Source organism: Leopardus geoffroyi, chromosome X, assembly GCF_018350155.1.
Source record: "Leopardus geoffroyi isolate Oge1 chromosome X, O.geoffroyi_Oge1_pat1.0, whole genome shotgun sequence".
NCBI classification, from domain to species: Eukaryota; Metazoa; Chordata; class Mammalia; order Carnivora; family Felidae; genus Leopardus; species Leopardus geoffroyi.
The window spans coordinates 8,532,754-8,555,330 of NC_059343.1; the positions used below are offsets into that span (position 1 = coordinate 8,532,754).

The following is a 22,577-nucleotide window of genomic DNA, read 5'->3' on the forward strand; positions in this document are numbered from 1 at the left end:
ACCCATGAACTGTGAGATTATGACCTGAGCCGAACTCAGATGCTTAACCAGCTGAGCCACCCAGGCCCCCCAGCTTGCTAAACATTTTAATAAAAATAGTTATGTATACAGCTGAAATCACTATATCTACAAATATATATATATATATATATATATATATATATATATATATACACACACACTCTTTCTAAACCTTCTCTTCCTTGTCATTTAGAACTCGTTCATTCATTCCACAAATATTTATTATTTATGCAGTGCCAGGCACTGCACTTGGAGCTGGGGTATAGTAATGAACAAGACTGACATGGCCCCTGACCTAACAAAGCAATTAGGAATATGGATATCACATATATCCTCATTCTGGGGGAAAAAATGTGCCACAGTCACTCCTAACTCCCAAAGGCAGCATTCCATTATTAAAGCACATACTCCCACAAATTGGAAGACAGAGTCATTCTTTCTGTGCCCAGGAATAAGCTGTTCCCCAAGGCTGAGGTTCCCCTTCACACACCCTTAAGAGATCCCTGCCAAATCTGACCTCATGTTTCAACCACAAACACACAGCTAATAATAGCTTCTGCTCTTAACTTACAAAATACAATTCTTAAAGGCAATGTTTGAGAACCAGCCAAACGTCTGAAAGGAAAATTTAGAGCCTAACCAGTAACTACTACCAAAACAAAACTTCTCTGAGCGGCCACACGGCCCTTTCGAGCTCCACCGGCAAAGTCCTTTGAAAAGAATCGGAGGCTCCCCCAACCAGTATGTGTGTCTACTCACCTGAGTTCAAATCTATTAATTACTCCCTGCTAGCTTCTGTTCTCTCAAATAACAGATAAAAACCCTTAGAGATAGGATCAAGAAAAATATATAACCAAATGTTTTATTTATATATAAACAAGTATGCATTTATAGAGAGAAAAATATACAAACATCATATATATATATATATGCATATATAAAGAGACAGTTGGTAGTAAGATTTGGCATGTGTTTGGTAGCCCTGAAAAACATGTATCAAGTGTTACACCTCGTTAAAAATAAAGCTGATGTCTGGTATATTCTTCATCCTTCAATTAGAAAATCAAATTATAAGATTTTCATTCCCCTCTTCGGTCTACTTGTGAAAGCAAAATATCCAAGCAATCCAATTCAAGTGACTTCTGAAAGGGCCGACTGTGAGCCATGCAGACATTGAACTCCACATGTGATGGGGATGCCTGGGCCCTAAAGATCTGTGGGCAAATAAAATTCACCCTCCACGTGGCTATGGCAGGTAAAAACCGACTATGATGCCTCTGAGGGGCAGGGACGATGTCTCTTCCGCTTGCAACTGTACGCTTAATGTTTGAAGTCAGGTGAATTCAAGTACAGATCCTGTATCAATCAGCTACACAATGTTAGGCAAATAATGTCACCTTTGTGGACTCATTTCCTCATCACTAAAATGGAAAAGTAAAATTCATTTGCATTGTTGAGACGATGAAATGAAATAACAAAGAAAGAGCCCACTAGACTATCTGACACCGTGTTTTTAAATGCTGGAAAGAACTGTATTGAAGAGTCGATAATCACCTTTGGGCTAAAGGACATGCAGGGAACAGAGATGACACTTCAAATAAGTCAGGCTCCTGGAAATCTACGATTACTTCAAATATGCACAGATAAAAGATCTTGCATTACATCTGTGCTGTAGCATTATGGCTTTAAGTGAAATGCTCAAGAGAAACTGTCCTCTCTTCCTTAAAAAGGTAAAATGAACTTTCTTTTCACCACTGTGTGATTCCCCATATTTTGTGTGTCCTAGTATTGTTTTAAAAGATCACAAAGTGTGGGCAAAGGGAGGTGCAAAAGTCTACAGCAGGAAAAAAAAAAAAAAAGTCCAGGGCAGGGGGCAACAGTTTCCATAAAGATCAAAATAGTAACTCTTTTAGGCTGTGAGGGTCATGTGCTGTCACAACTGCTCAGCTGTGGCATTAGAGCACAGAAGCAGCCAGAGATAATACATAAATAAATGGGTATGTCTGTACTCCAATAAAACTTTATGTGAGGGTGCTGGAATGTGAATTTCATGTAATTTTCACGTGCCACAAAATATTCTTTTGGGCGGTAAAGTGAAATGTGTGAAAGGCTGAATTGGGCCCATGGACCATCGTTTATGGACTTCCGGAGCAAGCCATTACTTTGATATTTGACTGGAGTCTTTCAATGAATCAGGAGTATTTGCTTTAAATGTGATGCTGATGATCTCCTGATGACCCAATGTTAATGACTAAAAAGTTTTACTACTTAATCTTTTATTTAGAAATGAAGCACTGCTATCAAGCTACTCTGTTAGTGACGTTTGGTAAGACTTAAAACATGCACACATTTGCTGCTGTACACAGATTAGCGAGCATCGATATTTCCTAGCAAAAAGAAAAGTAAGAAAACACAATTTTCTTCTGGTTTCTGCTTAATCAATTGTTGAAGTGTGTTTTAGGGTGATGACAATTGGAAAGGCACATTTCATTTTCTAATATAATAAATAATACATAACAATTTCCTATCCTGCTGTTACAAAGCTTCTGGGACTACTATTTCTAGGACTTATTAAAACCTGCCTTTGGCGACAGAATTGAAATGCCCCAACCATAGCTTAACTATTACCATTTGCAAAGCTCCAGCTTGATTTGAACATGAACTCTCTAAGTTAGAGACTTGGAATTATTTGTCGTCTTGTTTATTTTCCCTTAGAAAATTGCATTTTTAATTGATCTAAATCTAACTCCCACAGGTTTGGCATAAATGGTTACAGTGTAAAAAAATATAACTTCTCTACTTCTGTTTGGTACGTTAAGACTCAGTGGGAACTGCTCAACCAACAAATAAAAACTCTTTCCAGCTTTCACAAATACATGGGGGCAATATTTAAGTGGATACAATTTGTTCTCTTGATCCATTGTGGCCATGGGCTAATGTTTGTCTCCCCAACCCCCAAATTCATATGTGGAAGTTTTAACCCCCAATGTGATGGTATTAGGCAGTACCTTTTGGGAGGCAATTAGGTTTAGATGAGGTCATGAAGGCAGGACCTAAAGGATAGGATTAATGTCCTTATAAAAAGAGGAGGCGCACCTGAGTGGCTCAGTCAGTTAAATGTCCTACTCTTGATTTTGGCTCATGCCATGATCTCACGGTTCTATGGGTTCGAGCCCCGCGTCGTGCTCCACACACTGACGGAAGAGCCTGCTTGGGATTCTCCCTCTCCTCTCTCTCTGCCCCTCCCCCACTCACACTCTCTCTGTCTCTCTCAAAATAAATAAACTTAAAAAATAAAGAGGAAAAACCTGGTGAAGTCATGCAAGAAAGTAGCCATCTGCAAGCCAGGAGAAAAGTTCTCACCAGGAACCAAATCTGCTCGCGCCTTGATCTTGGACTTCTCAGCCTCCAAAACTGTGAGAACTGAAGTGTTTGTTGCTTAAGCTACCCATTCTATGGTATTTTGTTGTAGCAGCTCTAGCTGACGAAGACAATTGCGCTTCTAGGTAGTTTAAAAGCATGTTTTCCTTAGCTGTGCTGCCCTCAGCAAGTTGTTCTTTGCCTGCTTTCAGTAAAATAAGGATTACGGTGGTACCTGACTTCGAGTTGCCATGAGGGTGAATTAAGTTACTATCTGTAAAGCAAATAAGGAGCACCTGATAAACGTGCACTTATAAACATCCTCAAATTTATATATTTACAGGTGCCTGGGTGGTTCCGTTGGTTAAGCATCCGACTTCAGCTCAGGTCATGATCTCATGGTTCATGAGTTCGAACGCCAAATTAGGCTCCTTGCCATCAATGTGGAGCCTGCTTTAGATCCTCTGTTCCTCTCTCTCTGCCCCTCACTGCCCCCCTCTCAAAAATAAACATTAAATATATATATATATACATATATATATATATATATATATATACACACACACACACACATACTTGTAGATTTAGTGATTTCAGCTACATACATAACTATTTTTATTAAAATGTTTAGCAAGCTGGGGGGCCTGGGCGGCTCAGTTGGTTAAGCATCTGAGTTCGGCTCAGGTCATAATCTCACAGTTCATGGGTTCGAGCCCCACGTCGGGCTCTGTGCTGACAGCTCAGAGCCGGGAGCCTGCTTTGGATTCTGTCTCCCTCTCTTTCTGCCCCTACCCCAATCATATTCTCTCTCTCAAAAATAAATATTTTAAAAAATTTTTTAAATAAAAAAAGCAATGTTTAGCAAGGTTTAACCAATTCAAAAATATGAGCAAAATAAGAATCACAATAACAAGGAGATACTATTTCTCAAGTTGGCTAATTTTTTTTAACTATTCAGTGTTGGCAAGTAAAATACTCAGCAGCATGTTAAATGGCCTAACTTTTCTGGAAAGTAATTTTGCAATATTCCTAAATCCTTAACGTTATTCATACCCCTTGAGTCACTGACTCCTCCTTTAGTAATGAATCTTAGTGGAATAATAAGATGTGTGGTCAAAGACAGATGCATGAGAATATTTACTATAACATTATGATAGTAGCCGGTAACTAGAAATAATTTCAATATCCAACATTATAAGAATAATTAAAATATGGCATATCTTGGGGCGCCTGGGTGGCGCAGTCGGTTAAGCGTCCGACTTCAGCCAGGTCACGATCTCGCGGTCCGTGAGTTCGAGCCCCACATCAGGCTCTGGGCTGATGGCTCAGAGCCTGGAGCCTGTTTCCGATTCTGTGTCTCCCTCTCTCTCTGCCCCTCCCCCGTTCATGCTCTGTCTCTCTCTGTCCCAAAAATAAAAAAAACGTTGAAAAAAAAAATATGGCATATCCTTACTGTGTGATTCTTTGCAGCCATAAAAAATCACATTTGCATTAATTTTTAATGACATGGGAGATTTTTTAAGAGAATGTCACTTAAAAATACTATAAACCCGGGGCGCCTGGGTGGCGCAGTCGGTTGGGCGTCCGACTTCAGCCAGGTCACGATCTCGCGGTCAGTGAATTCGAGCCCCGCGTCGGGCTCTGGGCTGATGGCTCGGAGCCTGGAGCCTGTTTCCGATTCTGTGTCTCCCTCTCTCTCTGCCCCTCCCCCGTTCATGCTCTGTCTCTCTCTGTCCCAAAAATAAATAAACGTTGAAAAAAAAAAAAATACTATAAACCCTACTAAAAATACTGAAAAACTCTAAATGAGATATTCCCTAATTATATTAGTCATCTATCAGTATCCAACAAATTACCTCAAAACTAAGAAGTTTAAACAACACGTGTTTATTATCTGACAGTTTTTGTGGGTCATGAACACAGGCACAGCCTGGCTGGGTCCTCCACTTAGGGTTTCACAAGGCTATGATCAAGCAGTCCACTGAAGCGGGGGTCTCATCTGGAAGCTTGACTGGGGAAGGATATGCTTCCCAGTTCATTCATGTGACTGTTGGCAGGATCCAACAGATCTAATAGTTATTAGCCAGAGGTCTCCCTCAGTTCCTTGCCATGTGGGCTTCCTCAAATTCATAATCTTTTGTGGCCTAATCATGGAAGTGACATCTCCTCAAAGTTGCCATATTCTATTGATTATAAGCAAGTGACTCACAGGGAGGCAATTACACAAGACTGTGAATATGGAAGGCAGGGATCAGTGGGGGCTATCTTAGAGACTGCCCACCACATATATACACATCTATGCACTGCTGTAATATATAAATACACAGGAAAAAATACTGCAAAGAAATATGCCAAAATGTTCCAAGTAATTATCTCTAAAATAAAAGAGTATGGGTGATTTTAGCTTTGTCACGACACTTTCCTATATTAGTATTTTTTTTTACAATGAGCCTATATTACTTTTATAATTAGAGAAATACGTTTTACTTTTTTAATAAGTACTTAGTAAAATTTAAGTATAAATTTGCTCAGAATGCGAAAATGTCATTATTCTCAAATGATCCTTTCTGTGACAAAATATATCCTATAAAGGTCTGGTTATAGTTAAAATGTCTAAATCCAGGTGAATACTTTCTAACCTTGTAACTAAATAGGTACTTGGATCATGATTCTCTATATTTGGCTTAATTTTAACCCTTTCTACTGTATAAGATTACAAATCCGGGAGAAATATCTTCAAATAATCATTTTCTCACACCAGCACCCATGCTTTTAGTCACAACCATATAGAGGCACGTTTCTATGAAGGGGTGTCAACAACCCAACAAGAATTTCCTCCCTCTTCACTTTGGGCACTGCAATGTCCTCTGTGCTTCAGGGAGATATAGTCCTTGTGCTCATGAAGGTCACGTTCTAATTGCTAAGAGAGAACAAATACCCAACAAATAATAGCACATAATTCTTTACTTGAGGTAAATAAAACATCCTAATTTCCAACATGATTGCACCACTGGTCTTAAAAATTCAGATAAAAGAAGGCCAAAGTACTCCACAGATCCTTCTTGGAGGAGACTTGATCTGGGCCTTCCAAAGTGGGTAGCACTTATCTGTGGAAGGGAGAAGAACAAGACATTCCACGTGATGTTTGACCAGTACAATCTCAGGGTATGCTTGTTACTCTGGTGTAATAATTAATAGCACTCCTTTTCACATTCCAAAGTGTCCCAATCTTGAAATAAATGATACGAACACCCTAAGTAAATATTCCCTAGTAGGGGCCATGATGTTCACTAAGTTAAGTCAATGTATTCAATAGGTAATATTTCTTACCAGCACCAGCAAAAGACCATTTACTAATTCGGATTATTTGTTCATTTATTCAACATGAATTTAACTTAAAAGGGTGATCTGTTTTATCCTGTTTTACTATTGTCGCAGAATACTAGCCAACTAGAGACATGGACTGGAAATGAGAGTGTATTTTTTTGCATAGTTTTTCCCCCTTTCTTCCTTCTATACAGTTATCAGGATACTAGAGGAGATACCAGAAAGACACCTCAAGTTTCATGGTGACAGGCATATCCAGAGTTTACAGAGTGAAAAAAGGTCCCCAGTGGCTTTGGAAGAGTATTATATAGATTTTCTAGAATTCTCCAGGATAGGGATTGAGATGAAGTTTGTTTTCCCCCAGCTTTCTCTTCAGAACTACAGTTTAAAGCTCACAGAATTAAATGAGTTGCTTGTCCAGGGGCGCCTGGGTGACTCAGTCACTTAAGCGTCCAACTCTTGATTTCAGCTCAGGTCATGATCTCATCGTTCGTGGGATAGAGCCCTGCATTGGGTTTTGCACTGACAGCACGGACCCTGCTTGGGATTCTCTGCCTCTCTCCCTCATTCATTCTCTGTCTCTGTCTCTGTCTCTGTCTCTGTCTCTTCCTCTCCCTCTCTCAAAAATAAATAAACTTTTAAAAAAGGACTTGCTTGTCTGAAATCAAGTGAGATTTGGGGGAGAGGTTGCCATCTCCATGGTCATCAGATCGAACCTAAGATGGGCATCATCATTTCTCAGCACGGCATTCTTGCCATCACAAGAAAATCACAACCTCTTACAGAGTTCACTCGTAACCATGGAATATGAAATCCAAGTTTTGGTCAGGCCAAATGTAACAATACCTTCAGTCAACCAAATAAGTTACAGAAAAATTTAAGCCATGATCACTTTGATAAAAATATCTGTGTAATTTCACTCTGTGCAAAGTAAAATTAAAAGGCTCTATGATATCAAGGTTGAACTACCTTCCAACAAGAATGCTGCTTCAAGGTACTTCCTTATTAATTAATTTATAAGCTATAAATTTAAGAGAGAAATTTGACCCAATGAGAAAAAAATAACCTATTAAGCCATATGCAATTAACAGCAAGATGGAGATTTTTTCTAAAGAAGACCCATTTCTTAAAAGTCCTTACTGCACAGCATTCATTACTTAGCACATCATAGGTTTTGCCGTGGTCTGATTGCACTGGCAGGAAATCGCAAACATAAGAGTTGGAATGGTCAAGTTGATGTTTAGGGCAGGGAATTCTGTCAAAATCTGGCAAAAGGCATCAATGATAAAATCTGGCACCAAATCCTGCCATTATCCAAGACTCTGCTGGGACCACATCAATTAATTTTAATAATACCTGAACTTTAAAAAAAAATTATTCTACATTTTGCTTTCACTTTCATTCCATCTGGATCGTTCTTCTAATAATGTATGAAAGCAAAATACATTAGCCTAATTATTGAAATTCCAATTCAAGAGTAAAACTTACTTACACTGATAGAAAACGAAGACAAAACTTTTGACAATAAGTAGTTTTAATTGCAGTGTCTCTGTGAAAAGCTCAAAACATCACCTCACTGGGTTTAAATAAGTTTCTCTTTCCCAAGTTCTTCCCAAACCTAATTAAATTTTTCTGTAATTGCTTTTACCCTCTGAAGTGTTAGCTATAATAAACGCAAACTTTGGTAATGTTCTCATTGGCACTTAAAAATATTCCTAGTTACCAGTGGCTGGGTGGCTTAAATTAAAATGATTCTTTTGGGACTCTCTGAAATTTGTTTTTGAGGAGTTTCATCAATGTTCGGGTGATAAACAGTGACGAATCTCTCCTTACGGAGAAAGAAAATGAGAAAGGATGTTCAATGATACAAATAGGTTGTTTTCCTGTCAAAACAAGATGGTCAGGGCTAAAAGGATGACAATTTTCAATGATAACAGGAGAAATTCTATTTTTAATCTCCTTTAGGAAGCAAATCAGAGGATTAGGCAGGTAGACAGCTAATAGTACAAGTTTGCCATATATTGGTGGGACACCTTTTGAAAGCAGAATACAAACAACTATCACCAGAAGAAGCAAAAACAGGAGGAAGAGGCTGTTTTTAGGCATTTGGTATCCAGGACTGTCTATTCCAGTGCAAACTAAATTCTGAATAATGTTTACAGTTGGACTGAAGAAAATGGGAAAGCCAAAAAAGAGCAAGAGTAATACTGAAAAATGTAGACAGAAGCAATGGAAATTCATTGGTCTGAGGTAAGTCTATCAGAACTAATCTCTGAAAGTTGTTTACAAGTTAGCATACATTAAAAACCGAAGCTTGAAATAACGTTCAGTTTCCGTGTGCAAATAACCAAATTCCAGGTGTTGAGATGATCTGTCTACATGACCCTACAACTCACCTGACTGAACTGTTTAGAGATTTTTAGTGATTACTGTCATCTAAAATTCATTCTATACCTCCATTAAAATGTCCACTTGTTTTCAGTTGCAATCATTAATTACTCCTGGTATCTACCCAGGTAACAAGGAGTAGGCTTGTATACCGATAAAACAGGGCCAAATTAGTACTCTCCCCATATGAAATTCAAGTTTTAGCCTGCAACCCTAAAGAAAATATTAATTTCCAGCAGATGAAAAAAAAATCATATGTAGCTCCAGACTAACAAGTAATACAAAGACTTAAATTCTGTAACTTAAAAATGTTATTAGTAAAAAAGAAAAGTTAAAGTATGAATTGTGTATATTAGAATGAATGAGATCTAATGGATACAAAGACTATTTTTAGACAACTGTTAGGCTGCAAAGGAACGTAACACTTGTCAATGTGCGAGCTTATACTTTAGCGAATCCGAAAGTCAGAGGTTTCAGGAAGCATGAACTGACAGTCTCATCTGAAGGGATTTCAGACTGACAAAAACCAGGAATGGACACTGAATGTGAAAGAGTCTAAGAAATGTGAAGTGGTGAAAAAGAAGGGCAAGGCAGCAGGAGTGGAAAAGAGAAAAACGTTAAGGCGGAAACAAAATAGGGGCACTGGGACAGGTTATGAAAAGAACATAAATTATTTTTAAAATACTCCTTCTGGAGTAGACAACCATATGATGCTGTGGCTTCGTAATAAATTTTTACAGGATTTCATCTTTGTCACAGAGCTGAGAGAGAGAGAGAGACTGAGAGATCATCACCAGCCTGCTTTCCTACCGAACTCCCAACCCCCATACTCCTCGCCTTAACCATGGAGGGATTAAGTAAAAGTAGATGAGAACCACATTTAACATTTTTGAAGTTTCCGTTTAAGTCAGTGCTTCTTAAAATTTTCAGTGATTTTTAGTAAGCAAGGTCATCCTACAGCTATGATTCGATGCCAGAAAAAAGTACATGTTTGGATGACTGCTGATGTTCACAGAGTAATGAATCCTGTCTCCACTCTCCTATTCAGCGTGTTCTCTTATGGTAATATTTTTGATAAGGTCCTGATTCCATAGTTTTAAAATCTCATAAAATGTAAATGAGACGTAAGAGTAATGCCGTGGGGAAGTGAACATGAACATTCCTCACTCATTGATTCATCCTCACTGCTTTCTCATAGGGCTAAAGTTGTTGATTCCACATCCATTGTTCAAGAATACATAAACTTGGGGGCGCCTGGGTGGCGCAGTCGGTTAAGCGTCCGACTTCAGCCAGGTCACGATCTCGCGGTCCGTGAGTTCGAGCCCCGCGTCGGGCTCTGGGCTGATGGCTCAGAGCCTGGAGCCTGTTTCCGATTCTGTGTCTCCCTCTCTCTCTGCCCCTCCCCCGTTCATACTCTGTCTCTCTCTGTCCCAAAAATAAATAAATGTTGAAAAAAAAATTAAAAAAAAAAAAAAGAATACATAAACTTGGCATTGGCATTATCTTCTAGGCTTGCATCTACATTTTTCTTCCCATAACAAAAACCCCCAATTACTGGGGTGCCTGGGTGGCTCAGTCGGTGAAGCATCCGACTTCGGCTCAGGTCATGATCTCGCGGTTTGTGAGTTCAAAGTCCGCGTCGGGCTGTGTGCTGACAGCTCGGAGCCTGGAGCCTGCTTCGGATTCTGTGTCTCCTTCTCTCTCTGCCCCTCCCCCACTCGTGCTCTGTCTCTATCAAAAATAAATACATGTAAAAAATTTTTTTTAATAAAAAAAAAAAACCCAATTACTAATCTTGTCAATGAACAGAAGAAGGAAAATTCTCCCACACTGGAATTGGGTGTTCATCCTCACTCTGCTTTTGTATGCTTCCCAACGTCATAGGGTTTTAAAAATCAAACACATAAATGCAAACCTAGTGAAGAATAGTGCTGACCTCACCTTAAAGGACCTTCTATTGCCAAGTATGCAATGGGGCAAACAAGAATACGTAAGGAAAGTAAGAAGTTTGCTCAGATGCTTAAAAACTAGCTTCTGGTTTTGCTGCTTTGCCCTCTGGGGCTCCAGTCGCACTCTCACACACGCAGTGATGGCTTCTTCCTTGGAGCTGTCAGCCGGAGTCTCTCTGTCAGAACTATTGTTCCTATTTCTGCCCCAGCCTCAAATGCCTGCAAGTTCCCACTTCGTACGTTGTTGATGTGCTTTCTACCTCCAGGGCCAGCTCAAAGTTCCCCTTCTGTGAGGTCTTCTTTGGTCACTCCCAATCCTCCCCAATTCTCCCTCCTCTCAATCTAGAGGGAATTATCAGGCGTCTCAACAGCTGTATCTCAATTTCATACTTCCATGTTATTCCCTAATGTTTCCTGTGTGCTATCCAACTAGAATGGTAGAATGAAGGCTAAGGCAGTTTTACACGACACGATTTTGGACAGTAACAGGGATATGGATATTTGACAAAATACTTGCTGGTAGATGGACGGATGGATCAATTATTTTCCTGGCTGGGAAGTGGGAGAAGCCATAGGGAAACTCGTCCTTGGGACAAGCAGTCACCTAATTACTGATTTTCCAAGGGGTCACAGTATAAGCATTGTTTTCTGCCTCGAGGGAAGCGCGGGCTAAATGTGGCCTCTTGCTTTGACATTCACGACATCCTTCAAGTTGGCAGGCCCCTGAATTAACAGTGACAAGGACTTGCCAAAACTATACTCACAGGGAGAGGGGAGAGTCAAATCTATTCCCTCCCGTGGAAGAAGGGGACATTTGTGGTTCCAAGAAGATTGCCCAGAGGGGAGAAAATTTCTTCCAAAGACATTTATCTTATCAATGGCAGCACCGTAGCCTGGGATTCGGCACACCGACAATTAGGGCGAGTAGCTCAAAGTCTCAACGTTAACGAAAGGGGAGAACCTTTGTGACATGCTCCATGGTTACTTTCAGACTCAAGATGGTCACATCACACGTGACGTCTTGTAAAGTCACAGATGATGCAACAAATGTGGTCATACAGACACTGAAAAGCTGGCGAGAAAAATAAAAATTTTAAAAGCATGCATTTAAACTATGTGAGTCAACTGACTAAGACGTGTCCATTGTAAGTATTTCCACAACCTGTCTTTGGAGCATTTCAGCACACCCTGCATTTTGCATGCTTGGATGGACTCTATAGTCAGAAAAAGGCAATATTCTCCTTGTGAAAATGCTCTTAGGCTGAAGAATTTTAACAGCCCACAGGGAGGAAAGCCTAGAAACTGCTTAAGCAAATTCTAAGCATGCCCACGTGGTTTCTGCTCAGCTGCAGGTAATTATCAATCATATCATTCTGGCAAAAGCTTGAAGACATCACTTGCTTTCTCATCTTTTTTTCTCATTATGCTTTTCTCCCTATAGAAAAATACCATTTGGAAAAAAAACAAAAAACAAAAAACAAAAAAACAAAAAAACCTCCAGACTTTCTCCATGCTGCTTGACAGACCAATGAATAGTTTATAACTTTACTTCTTCCTTTGCTCATGCTCATTCCGTGGGCACAGAGCCATTTCATCTTTTCCAATTTGCCATGTATGCATGGTGATAAACTATATGCAATATGCCATATATTCAATATTAAATATAAGGTTTCTTTTTGTGTATGTATGTGTGTGTATGTGTGTATATATATATATATATATATATATATATATATATATGTATATAGTACATCTTGGAAACAAGCAGAATGTTACACAATAACTTTAAAATACTCACCTAAGATGCCAAGGACCTATTCCAACTTTTCTGCTATTGCTTAAAAGTACATGCAGAGCTGCGTTTTGGAAGCACTTCTCAGGTATTCACACAGAACGTGTATTATAGTCACACCCTGGTTGGGCCAAAAGATTATATTCCCAGCAAAACCAACTACCATATTTGCCAAATGAGCCTAAGCAATGAATTTGTTTAAACCTTAGTGTACTCAGAAATTCCACTCCTGGGCATATATACCCAAGAGAATTTAAAACATATGTCCAGACAAAGACTTGTACAAGAGTTCAAAACAGCATTATTCATAGTAGCCAAAAAGTGGAAACAGCCCAAATGTCCGTCAACTAATAAATGGATAAACAAGGTGTTGTCTATCCATGCAATGCAATAGTACTCAGCAACCAGATAAAACAAAGTCCTGATACATGCTACAATGTGCGGATGAACTTCCAAAAATTTGTGCTAAGTCAAAGAAGCCAAAGACAAAAAGCTACATATTGTATGATTGCATTTCTCTGAAATGTCTGGACGAGGCAAATGCAAAGGGATAGAAAGAGAAAGCAGATTAGCGGTTGCCAGGGGCTAGGGCAGGAAGAATGGACAAGTGACTGCTTCATGGGAACAGGGTTTCTTCTTGGGGTGATAAAAATGTTCGAAAATTGATAGTTGCACAAGTCTGTGCCAATACCAGAAATCATTAAATTCTATACTTCAGATGGGCGAATTGCATGGTGTATCAATTAATCTCAATAAAGTTTTTTTTTTAAATTAAAGGGAATAATGGCTGTAACTGAAATCTACTGGATAAATGGGTTCTCCAAAAGCACTTTCCCACTTTTACTTTTTGTGAAGAATACCTTTGAGATCTTCCAGAAAGCACTAGGGAAGAAAAGCAATTTTCTTAGCCACGGCCTCACCCATGGATCCACCATCCTGCTGTCCACCCAACAACAAACAGTCCATAGCACAAAATTCCTCCTCACACATGGTTCCAGGGTCGCAAATTTACGAGCTGACACTAAAACGTCTCATCTTCTACGCCCTTCTTGGCACACAGCTATTGTGAAAAATAAGAATAAAAACTCTAAAAGTTTGGTTAAAAAGCAGGGATTCCGGGGTGCCTGGGTGGTTCAGTCAGTTAAGTGTCTGAGTCTTGATTTTTGCTCAGGTCATGATCTCATGGTTCGTGAGTTCAAGCCCCGTGTCAGGCTCTTGCCCTGGCAGTGCAGGGCCTGTTTGAGATTCTCTCTCTCTCTCTCTCTCTCACTCTCTCTCTCTCTCTGCCCCTCCCCTGCTCACATTCTCACTCTCTGTCTCAAAATAAATAATATATTTTTTTAAAAAAGAGCAGAGGTTCCCATCCTGAAAAAATGCATTTTACATTTTATACCTCCTCAAAAAATTCTAAGCAAGTTCACCCCCCAGAATTTACCATTCTTGCTATTTGCAAAGAAATATTAGTGCCTTCCTCACAGACCGAAGTAATCACTCCCTCTTATTTGACTTATACAAGTAATACCTGTTTATTTCCGAAGAAGTGAAAAAACAAAAATGCAAAACGAGGACTTAAATTCATCAACAATATATAATTTAATGTTTGGATGTATTTCCTTCTGGATTCTCTTTTTATACACACTCACTTCAAAATTCTAAGTCCCTTATACATAAAATAGATTGATTAGTGAACTGGGCCCTTGCAATGTGGCAGAAATTTCCATCAGTAGGTGGAGTCTATGACCCCATCCTTTGAATTTGAGCTGGCTATGGGACTTGAACGCTAGGAGACAGCAGAAGTGACAACGTAGTTTCTAGGCTCTGCCTCAAGAGGCTTTGGAGGATCTTCTCGCACCCCGTACCCACCAGGAGTACAAGCCTATGCCAGTGTGCCGGAGAATGAGAGACCACATAGAAGCAACATGAATACCCTTTAACCAACATGCTACACGACGGCACAGGCATGAGCAAGTCCAGTAGAGATCAGCGAAATTCTGCCCACATCAATAGAACTACTCCACCAACCCACAGAAGGGTGTGCAAAAATAATTATTCATTGTTTGAATGAAGCCAAGTTTTATGGTCATTTGTTACACATGACTACTTGTAGTCATACATAAGCGATGCAGTATATCATTCTTGTCTAAGGTCTTAGAAGCTGACTCCATCTAATCAGAAAGGCCATTGAGAAGACATTGGGCAGCTCAGAGGATCACGGAGATGCTCAGGACCAAGTCTCTCAAAACAATTGCCCAAATCACATCATGGACTGACCTGATGATTAAATTGCGTTTGGCCCTCCTCAAGGGCTGCAATTTATGTTGCCTCCAAAACCTTGACTTTGCTACAACTACACTGCCACCAAACAGATGCTACTCTCACTAGAAACTCAACCTTTCTGACACTGCTGCCCCCGAAAGCTAGAAGCTTGTACCTCCACTGTTGCTTAAGAAACGAATGCCTTCATTATGCTCTTACCCAGAGAAATCTAGGAAGTATTTTCTTTTGTAAAAATTAAATCTATCTGATTAAAAAATGGGCAAAAGATTTGAACAGGCACTTTACCAAAGAGGACATAAGGAGGGCCAGTAAGCACATAAAAAAAGATGGAACACCATTAGCTGTCAGGGAAATGCCAATCAAAACCACAAAGAGCTACCATAACACCCCTCTTAGAACGGATAAAACAGAAACCACTGACAATCCCAAGTGCTGACAAGGATGTGGAACTGGAATTCTCACAGATTTCTGGCGCGAGTGCAAAAAGGTACAGCCACTCTAGGGGAGAGTTTGGACAGTTAAACATACACTCACCATGTGACCCAGAAAGCCAACTCCTGGCATTCAGCCTGGAGAAATGAAAACTCGCGTTCACACAGAAACCTCCACATAGGTATGTTGATAGCAGCTCTAGTCACCATCACCCAAAACTGGAAATCGCCCACATTTCATTAACAGGTCAATATATAAACTATGGTGCATCCATACCATGGAATTTACTACTCATCCATAAAAGAAACAAACTATTGTAACACATGATGATTGTAGGTAGAGTCTATATGACAGATGACATTTTATCTTGATGGTAACAGGACTCCATGACAAGAACTTAAATGATGATATTAGGTGTTAAGGAAGAAGAATGCAGGGGTCAAAATGAGAAAAACCTGTCATCCAGGCAACTAGGTATAAGGCCCAGCATGAGAAATGAGGGTCAGTGCCAGGATGGACAGAAAGAAAAAGAAAAATAAGAGCATTATATAGAAATAAGGATAAGCTATCCCCCATATGGGGGCCATATGAATACAGAATATAAAAAAGAAGGAATAATCAAAGTATTTTCAGGGTTCCAAGGCTGTGAAGATGGTTATCACGGAAGCAAACAGGAAAGTTTAGAAAAGAAGCTGGTGGTGGTTTATTCATTTACTTACTTTTCCTTCTTGCAGAGAAAAGATCATTAGTTGTTTTGAACATTTAGAATTTGAAACGATGGTGAAACCTACGAAAAGAACCATCCTGTAGAGAAATGGAAATACGGGCCTAGGATTCAACCCAGGAGGGAAATAATCATTTGCACCTGTAATGGATACAAGTGCGAGTTGAAACCAAAGCCAAGTGAACAAAATTGTTGGGAAAACCCATTTCTTCCATTTGACTAAAATTATTTCTGATAAATGCAAATATCCAATTTAATCTACAATCATTTTCTACCATGAAAGTACATTATGAACACCTGTTTTAGTACCAATCAGTTTCAAAAGATACCTTATGTCAGACTTACCTTCTAAAAGACATTTAATTACTGGGTATCATAGGGACTAATCACATCAACTTTTGTAAACCAAGAGAAATATTTTCAGTTACAATCAGGCTCAAAGATAACAAGATCAGCATATTCAAGGAATGCAGATTAAACCAGGCATATTTTGCTTCTCTGTGCAAAGCACCTCCCAAATCCATACTTTGTTCCCTAGAGATATTAACGTAATCGCTGAGGATGCTGGCCAATGGTATTTCCTCCAACGGTATTTATTATAAAACAATCTTGGCAAGTGAAAGAAAACAGCACACACTGCTAATATTTTGGTAGAATTCTGTGTTTATTCTAGCACTGTTAACAAGAGAGAAGCAAGCATCCAGAGTGCACAGAGGAATGCTGCTGATGTAAATGAATATTTACTCAAAGTCCAGCTCTTCCTCCCCACTCCCCAACATTGAGCAATGACAAAGCGCATTTGGATTTTGGACTTCGCCCAGCCTCACACACCAACAAATGCAGCACCCAAAGAAAGGCTTGTTGATAGCACAGTGTGGCGGTAAGCGCAGACTGAGCGGTATCCTATGGCAGAGCTTCTCACGTGATGGAGAAGGATGGGCAAATCCAAGTTACTGACAGGGAAGAGGGCCAATCAGGTCAACTGGTTGTTCGCGAGGTCACTGTTACGGGGTGGCTTTCTTCAGTCCCCTAGCCAGAGTCTAAACCCTCAATACTGCAACTGCTCTAGAAGCATCCGGCCGTGCTACCTCGCAGACAGGCCAGGAGCAGCTGGGTCTTTGGGTAAAAAGTATCACCATTAATAGACACGTTATATTTTACTAATGTCGATAAACAGTGACAACTGTGGTCAGATATGCTGCCTGTATTCTTCCCGTCACTGGGCTCTAATCATGAGAAACATCAGGCCAAAACTGAGAAACATTCCACAAAGTGGAAAGGTCATGAAAGACTGATTGGAAGAGACTAAGAAGCAACGCTAACTAAATGCAAAATGGGTTCCTGAATGGGATCTGCAACTGAAAAAGAACCATAGTAGAAAACTTGGTGACTCCAGGTAAGTTCTCTATTTCAGGTCAAAGTACTGCACTTAACCAGCATCGCCAAGATTACCTTGGTAACAAACTTGTTACCAAGGATTATTTCTCAGTTTTTATACACCTGTTATGGTTATATGAGATGTTAACATTAAGCAAGTTATTGTATATTTGTTGTTTGTCCTGTTCTTTGGATCTTAAAGGCTGGTTGGGTATGAGATTAACTCATATGCAAAACCACTCCCGAATTCTTGGCCCACCTTCCACTCATATCAGACAACTTTTAGTTTCCACACTACTGCACCCTGCTTACTAAGTTTTTTCCATACCTTTGCTCATTCTGTTTCTTCTCCTTGCCTTCTTCCTCATCCTTGTTCCCAGGACATATTCCTTATTTTAATGTTGACTTCAGGGGCACCTGGGTGGCTCAGTCGGTTGAGCGTCCAACTCCTGATTTTGGCTCAGATCATGACCTCACCATTTGTGGGATCGAGCCCTGCATCAGGCTCTGTGCTGACAGCATGGAGCCTGCTTGGGATTCTCTCTCTGTCTCTCTCTCTCTGCCTCTCCCCTGCTTGCACATGCATGCACTCTCTCTCTCAAAAAAATAAACATTTAAAAAATTGACTTCAAATATCTTCTCACCTGGCTTTCCCAAGCAGAGTGTGACTTTCCAGCCTTAAAGTCCCTTCTACAAATCTGTTTTATAGCTACCATCTTTTCAAGTTTATTTATTTTGAGAGAGAGAGAGAGATCAGGGGCAGGGCAGAGAGAGGGGCAGCGATATAGAATCCCAAGCAGGCTCTGCACTGTCTGCATAGAGCCTGACACGGGGCTCGAAATCATGACCCATGAGATCATGACCTGAGCCAAAATCAAGAGTCAGACACTTAACTGGCTGAGCCACCCAGGTGCCCACAAATCTCTGTTTTAGCTCATAGGAAAAGGTACTGAATCTACACTATGTGGAGTGATGGTTACAAGCAACAGATCTAAAACCAGGCTATCTGGATTTAAATCCTGACCCAATCCTTTACCAGCAGTATAACCTTGAACAAATTACTTAATTCTCTGTGTCTAAATTTCCTTGTCTAGAAAATGGGGCTAATAATAATAATTCATGGAGTTGATAGGAGAACTAAATGAATTCATGCAAATAAAGTAACTCAAGAGTGTTTGACTAGGCAAGTGATCAATAACTATTAGCTATTATTACGGTTATACATGTCTCTCTGGACTGAGGACCTTCCAAACAAGGACCATATGTATTTACTTTGCTGGATTCAAATCCTACCTTCCTTATTTACTGGCTTTAGACTTCCTTCAATTATTGTGAGGACTTAATGATCCAATGCCTTTAAAGACATTTAAGAGGATAATTCGCTCAAGGCAAGCATTCAGTAAATATTATTCTGCTAAACCCAGAGCTTGATGAGATATGCTGAATTATTTGATGAATGAATGAGTGAATAAACTGGGGTAAGAATAATTACCGAAGGATAATGCTTCAGTAGCTGATACATTTGTCATTATCGACTAATGATAGAAAAAATTTAATTTCTTCATTTGCCCCCCCCCCATGCCTCCAAGCTTTAGAATGCCAGTTTTTTTTTACCAAAGATACCCGTTTGTTTTGCTCTGTTTTGTCAACATCCAGTCATTTGGAAGGATCTCCGTGGAGCAGAACAAAAAGTTCTACGAGCAAGTAGCTTCGCGCAAGGAGACTCTTATAGCCAATGGGGGTTATGTGCGAATTCCCTAAGGGCAGCAGATAAATCAATACAATAACTTATCGAATAAACAACTGCTATAAGTTTGGAGGGACAGTCTTAAATAACTTCTTTGCCCCTACTTTGACTATAATAAAGGGGGGAGGGCTTATTTTGCCATTTGCTTATGGGAATGTGCATTTGACATTTGACAAAAACCAAACTGAATTACTTTTCATGCAATTTAAAATATAGTACACAGGGGTATCTGTGTGGCTCAGCTGGTTAAGTGTCCAACTCCCGATATCGGCTCAGATCATGATTTCACAGTCATGGGATCAAGCCCTGCATCAGGCTCTGTGCTAAGTGCTGACTGCGGAGCCTGCCTGGGATATTCTCTCTCTCTCTCTCTCTCTTTCTCTCTCTCTCTCTCTCTCTCTCTCTCTCTGCCCGTACCCCACATGTGCTCTCTCTCACTCTCTCTCAAAATACACGAATAAACATTTTTTAAAAATTAAAAACTACGGGTGCCTGGGTGGCTCAGTCAGTTAAGCATCCGACTGCAGCTCAGGTCACGATCTCATGGTTCGTGAGTTGGAGCCCCACATCGGGCTCTGTGCTGTCAGCGCAGAGCCCGCTTCAGATCCTCTGTCTCCCTCTCTCTCTGCCCCTCCCCCACTCGTGCTCCCTCTCTCTCAAAAAACAGCATTAAATAAATAAGGTATGTACACAAATCTTAAAAGTTAAAATGTAGAAGGAAAAGTACACCATCTCATAGTTCTTTAACTACTACGTATTTCCTTTACAGTTTAAAAAGCCTAAAATTGCCTCTTACAATTGTTATTGACATTTCCCATAGTACTGTTGCCTTGTTTCCCCTGAAGGCACTAGAAAATCTTTCATCTGCATCTGCCTATGATGTAAAGCATTTCAGAATGAAGTAGACTGAGTCATAAACAACAGACACTGCTGCATAATACCTCGTACTGCATGGGTCCTAAGTACACTCATCAGTGCTTTCCCACCGCCTACAAAGAAAATACAATTATACTCTCTGTAAAGGTGAAGAAACCGAAATTCATAGCTCACAAATAGTGGCCTGGGATTTGACCCCGGGCTTAGACACCTCCAAAGTCTAGTCATATTATCCCTCAGTTGTGCTTTCGGTTAGCTAAGATTGCGAGTGACTAGTTCTAAATGCCGCTCCCCATGAGCCTATACTAACAGTTTTGAATCCAGCTGGAACTGTGCTGGGAATTTCCGTGCAAGCTCACACTGATCTTGTGCTGCCAGTGATCTATCTCTAGTAAACCCATAGTCATGTGCAAGAAGTCACCAGGTAAGTTAAAAACCCTGGAAGGAATCTGAACCAATGGAGGATGGAAACCAATGGAGACATTTCCCAGATCCCAGATCCCAACTTGTAGCTTGTGACAGATCAAAGAAGGCCACATGTTCTTTGTCGCTTCTCGCATCCACTTCCCTTATCCTCGAATCTGGGCGGACCCTGTGACTCACTTTGACCAAATATCATGAGATCACCATGCAGTGAGGAAGCCCAAGCTAACCACGTGGAGAGAAAGGAGCCACACGGGGGAATACCAAGGAACGAGACATGTAAATGAAGACATCCTGAATTCTCTAGGCATCCGAGACACCAGCTGAAAGCAGCCGAGTGAGTGAACTCAGCTGATGCCATGTGGAGTAGAACAGCCCAGCTCAGCCCTGAATTAATTCCTGACTCACAGAATCATGCCACTAAGTTTTGTAGGTGGCAATAGGTAACTGAAACACAGATGGATCATCCTGAGGGGCGTTCTACATGTTTTCCAGCAATCCTGGTGGAACCTCAGTTATCCCATCGTCCACAGCTACAACTTCCAAGACACAACTTACGAAGGCATTTCATTCTCCCTTAGTTTTCACTCCTGCTTGCTGGGATCACCTCCCAGATCAACTGCACTCACCATGGCCCTGACCTTGGAGATACTCACACTAAGACACGGAGCTTTTTGTCCCTTTTACATTTTTATCATGGAGTTTTAAAGCTTATATTTTCATAAAAATAATTCATCCACATTGTTCCGATTATGCATAGTACTAACCATTCGTTTTTATTTCTAAAGATAGATGTTATTATGAAGTTAAAAGTTACATGTAGAGATATATACAGAGACAAATTACACTAACGGATCATGATCTAAAATTCCCCAAGAAGTCTTTTGACACAAATAAATGGAAACATATCCCACACTCATGGACTGGAAGAGCAAATATTGTTAAAATGTCCACATTACCCAAAGCAATCTAGAGATTTAATGCCACCTCTACCAAAATACCAATAGCATTTTTCACAGAATTAAACCATCCTAAAATGTGTGTGGAACCACAAAGGACCCCAAAGAACCAAAGCAATCTTGAAGAAGAGAATCAAAGCCGGAAGTATCACGACTCCAGATTTCAAGCTAGACTGCAAAGCTGTAGTCATCAAAACACCAGGATGCTGGCACAAAAAAAAAGACACATAGATCAATGGAACAGAATAGAAAGCCCAGAAATAAACCCACAATTATATGGTCAATTCATCTTTGACAAAGCAGGAAAGAATACCCAGTGGGAAAGAGTCTCTTCGACAAACAATGTTGGGAAGACTGGACAGCCACATGCAAAAGAATGAAACCGGACTACCTTCTTACACCAAACACAAAAATTAACTCACAATGGATTAAGGACCTAAATGTGAGACCTGAAAGCATAAAAATTCCAGAAGAGAGCTCAAACAGTAATTTCTCTGGCCTCGGCTGCAGTAACATTTTTCTAGATATGTCTCCTGAGGCAAGGGAGACAAAAGCAAAAATAAACTACTGGGACTGCGTCAAAAAAAAAAAAAAAATCTTCTGCACAGCGAAGGAAACAATCAACAAAACTAAAAGACAACGTACTGAATGGGAAAAGATACTTGAAAATGACATATCCAATAAAAGATTAGTATCCAAAATATATAAAGAACTTAGACAACTCAACACCAAAACAAACCCCCAAACAATCCAATTTAAAAATGGGCAGAAGACATGAACAGACACTGCTCCAAAGAAAACATACAGATGGTCAACAGACACATGAAAAGATGCTCAACATCACAAATGATCAGGGAAATGCAAATCAAAACCATAGTGAGATATCACCTCACACCTGTCAGAATGGCTGAAATCAAAAATTCAA

General features: G+C 40.0%; 1 protein-coding gene across 1 annotated transcript in view; it reads right to left on the minus strand.

Moving 5' to 3' along the window:
* Positions 1 to 22,577, minus strand: part of ARHGAP6 (Rho GTPase activating protein 6) — a 453,678-nt gene that overhangs the window by 414,822 nt on the left and 16,279 nt on the right. The window lies entirely within an intron of this gene.